The sequence below is a fragment of the Cryptotermes secundus genome, unplaced genomic scaffold (genome assembly GCF_002891405.2).
Source record: "Cryptotermes secundus unplaced genomic scaffold, Csec_1.0 scaffold70, whole genome shotgun sequence".
NCBI classification, from domain to species: domain Eukaryota; kingdom Metazoa; phylum Arthropoda; class Insecta; order Blattodea; family Kalotermitidae; genus Cryptotermes; species Cryptotermes secundus.
The window spans coordinates 134,005-140,004 of NW_019734964.1; the positions used below are offsets into that span (position 1 = coordinate 134,005).

The following is a 6,000-nucleotide window of genomic DNA, read 5'->3' on the forward strand; positions in this document are numbered from 1 at the left end:
ATAAATTGGGAAAAAATATGGATAGAGTCGGTTGTGGCCTGGTCTGAGGCACTATCTTGGAACTTTCCTTGGGGGACTTAAGTCACCGCTTCAGCCAATTTGCTCGGTCTACACAACGGTACGAAACACTACTGCTGTATCTTATTTTATGAGCTGAAAACGCAGTTCCGTAACATTAAACATGTGTGACTCACTCACATAACATCTGCCTAATGTATTTGCATGCAGTACGTGTAACTCGAACGTCCAATGTGGTAGGATACTACAGTACTGACAACGCTTTCTTTGGAGGCGGGAAGAATCGAGAATATATAGTCGGATGTAGCTTGAAGAACTTACGCGGTCCTAGCCTGATCAACGTCTATGCAGGTGGTTGTCTTGGGGGAGGGGTTGGAAAACCTCGAAACCCCTCTCAGGATAACCAGTGTTCTGATCGGAATTCGAACAAAGCGTCTCTCGAGTACATGCCTAAACCGTTACTTCTACACCAGCGTGTTCCGAGACAAACCTTTCGGTGTCACCCACTTAACAGTGTGTTCATATCAGTGACTTTTTCGAATTCTCTGAGAATATCATTTACGGGGCTGTGCGTTACGGATATATGTAACTTTCAATCAATGCTTTCTGTCAGCTTAGTATTTAGAAAGATAGGCGAACGATGTACGTAGGCTTTTAAACCGAATTACAGCCATTGAAACACACACAAGCTAATATTCATTCAACACAAATGCCCTTTGTGAGATTTGATCAAAACCTATATATAATTCGAAATATATATGCAAATTTTCAATTCTTCTCTTATTTAAGTGGCCCTTCAAGTGAACAAAGTTCATAAGTAAATATACTCATGTAACATAAATACTGTCACAAAAATGCGAAGTTGTTCCCGTACTTCAATAATTAAGGTACCATGAAGACATGTGGAACAATGGAGGGACAACTCCACCATTCTTGAACTCGGCACTTGATGGAGGTCAGTGGTCACCTTCGCGCCCCTGCCGCTTTATCCCCGAGGAACAAGCCCCCGCCACTAATTACATAGGAGGCTGGATGGGCCCCAGAGCCGGTCTGGACGCTGTGGAGACAAATCTCATTCCTCTGCCGGAAATCGATCCACGACCGTCATGCCAGCAGCCCACAGTTATACCGACTGAGCTATTCCGGATTCCATACAAACACCGAACACAGTGTTTCATCAGAACTGTCGACATGTTCATAAGATACACGTAGAAGTCAATTTAGGCTGTAAATAAAAATAATCGCGGAAAGTCTAAAGACTAAACCAAAATTTCTGTCCAGAACACAAATTCTTATCAAAACTTAGTGCAGGTCCACCATACAAGAGTTTAATCGAACTCGGCAGCGGAGTCTGGACCCTGCTACATGAGGACGAGTGCACTTTAAACCTTTCGAAAGGCATCAAAAATGACAAAATTAGACTTAAATTAAGGAAACTGTACAGAAAACAAGCAGTCGCCCGAAAGCATTCGCAAGAGATTTAGCACTGCCTTTTTTTCGGTATTTTAATGGTGTGTTTGCTATAGAGGTAAAAAAAATTATCAGGCCATGAAGACTTCTCAACGTGAAGAGTAATAATCATTAGACGACTCAAACGGAAGAAACCGTTCGAACTAGTTAAATGTTAAAGTACTAAGTAATTCAGTGGAAGTGGCTTAGTTTTAATTTACGTAGTAATTAGGTTTAGAAAAAACTAATTTAGTTATCCAACTAGTTTTAATTGTAATTAAGTTCTGGGTTACCCAGTCTTTAATTAATAAATAAAAAAATCAAGCCGTGGAAGTTCTTACGGTTGTGAGACGTCGAGACGCACACATTTTCTAGACAATCGGTTCACAGATGACGGTGAGTTTGTCAGCCCTATGCGCCGGCCGCCCTTTACCACCAGGAAGATTCCTGGTGTTCATTTCTCTCATAGGCTGAGTCGACCCCAGGGCCATAGTGCGGTTGGAACGATTACGTCAAATGAAACATGCAATAACCCCATCATGAATAGAACCCGCGACCTTCCGGCTTGTAGCATAGTGCTCCAACCAACTATGCTACCGGGCCACGACATAGCGGTTAGTCGCTGGCTTCCCACCGCGTCGGCCCGGGTTCGATCCCGGGTCTGGTCAAGTGGGATTTACGGTGGACAAAGTGGCGCTAGGGCAGGTTTTCTCAGAGTACTTCGGTTTCCCCTGCCAATCTTCATTCCATCAATTGCTCCACAATCACCCTTACCTATCATCTCGGGCTAGTACGATAGGCCAGAAGTGGCCGCAGTACAAGGGATTTAGTCCCACCCCACTAGCAATAAAAAAACTATGCTACCGAGTGAACCCCGTTAACTTAAAATATTTCGCCTCTTGTAACATCTCAGTTCAGGTGCATTTTTGTTATATAACCGCAGTTGTTAACAACGCTGTCATGTAATTTACTCTTAGGTCACACCGCTTCAAATAACTGGGTAATGAATTGGAAAGGACTTGGAAGAAAGTGACAGTGGCCTAATTTGACGAATTATCCCGGGATGTGCCTGAAGAGAATGTGTAATAAAACCACGACATAAAATAGTATAATCTGTATCGCGGCCAAGATTCGAACAGGGCGCCTCCTGAACAAAAGTCAGGAATCTTAATTAAACGAGTAGGCCTGCAATAGATATCACTTTCTGTAAGTTTTCTTCGTCAAATACTGTTGAGCGAAGACATAAATGAGAATGAATCTAGACATCTGATTACTCATTCCTTCTTTAAACGAGGGNTATCCCGGGATGTGCCTGAAGAGAATGTGTAATAAAACCACGACATAAAATAGTATAATCTGTATCGCGGCCAAGATTCGAACAGGGCGCCTCCTGAACAAAAGTCAGGAATCTTAATTAAACGAGTAGGCCTGCAATAGATATCACTTTCCGTAACAGTTTTCTTCGTCAAATACTGTTGAGCGAAGACATAAATGGGAATGAATCTAGACATCTGATTACTCATTCCTTCTTTAAACGAGGGAAGGTCAACTTACCTAACACCCGTAATTCATTCTCGGAAATATGTTAGAAAAAAAAAAGTTTCTAGACAATGTTCTACCCATGCTGCAGCATCAGTGTTCTCACTCTATGCTGAAAACGGCATATTGAAATACAATTCAGTACTTCACGACACAGTAAATTATTTCAAAGTGTGTGTGGCGGTGTTCGTGTCTATGCGCAACGCACTTCATTATGCTTTTCGCTTCAACCCTTTTGAAGTATAGTATTTGAAATCTGAGTCACCTGCTTTAACACTTAAAAACATCTGCATTTTGCAGATAAAGGTAAAGTTGACGAAGACACTCTGCAAATTTGGGGGCAGGGAGATGGAACCCCCATCAAGAAACTACTCTTGCGTAGCGCTCGTAACGCGGCCAGGGAAGATACCAATTACTGGCCATCTTCAAGAGACCATAGTTAGATCGGAGGATATACTCGTATTCTCTTCAAATCTGAATAAGACCAATAGCCTATACCCTTGAAGGAGGAGGAGATGAAGTTCAGGTGCTTAATTAAACACCACGCCATAAAGACGTGAGAATGGATACACAACTCCACCACTCTTGACCTCGGCACTACATGAAGCTCGTAGTCCCCAGAGCCGGTCTGAACGTTAAGGAGCAGAGAAAAATAATTTGTTCCTGCCAGGTTCATGTATGGTATCCAGGTGTAAAGCACGGAAATGCTTCCGAAATAATTTTCTGGATTTTACAGTTCCAAATATAACACTATTCATGTAAAGTAAAAAAGTAAAGCTATCCCTGTACCAGGCCGTGAAGGCCCATAGGGTTGTGAGACGTTACGGGTCCCACATTATCTAGACAATCGGCTCAAAGATGACGGTAAGGTTGTCAGTCTTACACGCGGGCCACGCTTTACTCCCCAGGAAAATTATTTAATTAATTCATGGTATTCATTTATGTTAGCGGCTGAGTCGACCCCAGGGTCATAGTGCGGCTGGAAGGTTTACGTCAATTGAAAATAAAATCCAATGACTTCATCGGGTCTTGAACTCGCGACCTTCCGGCTTGTAGCATAGCCCCTCAACCAAATACGCTACCGCGTGCCCCCTAACACTATTCATGTAGCTATAAATACGTGTAAATTTCGACAGGCAGGATCGTTTTACGGTTATGGATATTAGACAACAAAAAAAAGAAGACTCGAAAGGCTGAGTGTTCATTGAAGAGACATTGGGTGAAGTCTGCTAGACACATAAGTTACGGCAGAACTGGAGGTGTTACCGTGGTAACGCGTACATAGGCAGGAGGTTACCACGGAAATGAAATACTCAACTGTTCGGGGCGGAGTCTGCTATTCGGTACGCCAAGAACCTGCCTCAGGGAGATTACACCAGATTTAACGAGATGAAACCGGTGCGGACATAAGACCAGAGAGAAGATCACACCAGAGGTCAGAACAGAGACCATGGACCAGTCAGGTCGCATTGTCTGCAAGAAGTTTTCACAGTGATTGTAACTGTTAACGAGCTGCGTCCAATCCGCAACAACACAATTTGTCATGGAATCCCGGACACGTGACAATATTCACAGCTACCCTCCACATGTGGAGGGAGGCTCCTCCAGCGGCAACTTCAGGGTGTCATGTCTCAATGAGAATGAATTCACTCAATACGACTACAAGTTAAAGCGGTTAAAATTCTGGAAATGAGTGGGCTGCATCATTGTGTTAATGGATTCCATGGCACTATACGCCTTCGGAATCCTTAAACATGGCCAGCCAACACTCAGTCGTGCCGTGTGCAAACTGGCCGTGAAATCAACGTGTCGGTTCTCTGGTGCGTGTATAATTGACGCGCGCTTTTTCTTGCAACTAAAAATGACAAGGCCTTGGAATTAACCAAGGTCAATGTCTCCTACTATTATTTCTCCTTCACTACTACTGAGAAATGATTCCACAACTGGAACAATTTCTCACATTATCACTTACTTCTCGTAACTTAACTTCTTTGCTCCTGAATCCTAGGAAATGCTGGGGCACAGGTGAAATCCCACTTCAGGATTGCTTTAACGCAAATTACTTCTCGTGACTTAACTTCCTTGCTCCTGAATCCTAGGAAATGCTGGGGCACAGGTGAAATCCCAGCTCAGGATTGCTTTACCGCAAATTCCACATTTGCCACAGAATTAAATTGGGCCTACCCACGCAGCCGACGGAATTTAACCGCACGGTCAATAACACAAGTCTTTTAACACTGTCGGCGTTTCAATCTTGCTATAGCAGTTTAACAAAAATACTGCTGTAAATAATACATTGACGTAAGTTTCGGGCACCGTCTGCAACATAACTTCAGTACTGTATGCATATGTTTCATGCCATGGCAACCGCGTAACGGCGATAAATTATGAAGGGCATCTTCCCCACTTAGATTAGATACTGCAGCCCCTTTCCCCACTACACCACCTTAAACTGCACGGAAATGCTATATTACCTAGGCGCGTAATATAGTACTTAGGCTACATGTCACTCAGGTCTTCATTACAATTGTACGAATCCCATATTCATTCGTCTTTCAGCACTTCACGTTATAGTCAAAACACTGAAATATGATGCAAAACGGAATGCGATGAGTTTGCACACCCACTTTATGAACGATGTATGTTCAGCTTTCCAGACTTAATGTGTTTAAACAAAAACAAAACTCCGTGGCCTGTAGTCGGCAAGCGAACTATACCGACCGAGCGATCGCCGCTTGTCAGCGAAGTTAGTGCCAACTTTTGCGGATAGAAGGTGACACGTTGTCAGCGCAACGGATCCCCATGGCCGTTAATCTGTTTTTGTTTTTTTAGATCGGAGCTGCTATTTCCTTCAAATAGCTCCTCAATTATCCTCATGAGGCCGAGTGGACCCCGTTCCAGACCCACTACTTCTCAGGAAATCTGGTAGCCACACGAATCGAAACCGGAACCTCTGGATCTGTAGGCAGGAACTCTGACCACTGACCACAGAGG

General features: G+C 43.5%; 1 protein-coding gene across 5 annotated transcripts in view; it reads right to left on the reverse strand.

Annotated features, from left to right (window-relative positions):
• LOC111868992 (synaptotagmin-15) overlaps positions 1-6,000 on the reverse strand; it is a 28,194-nt gene that overhangs the window by 13,408 nt on the left and 8,786 nt on the right. The window contains exon 1 of one of the 5 annotated variants that reach the window (XM_023860146.2): positions 4,979-5,318. The exons of the other annotated variants lie outside the window; for them this stretch is intronic. The gene's annotated coding sequence lies outside the window, so the exon portion shown is untranslated. Of the gene's footprint in view, positions 1-4,978; positions 5,319-6,000 lie in introns of those variants that run through there. 5 annotated transcript variants of the gene reach the window in all.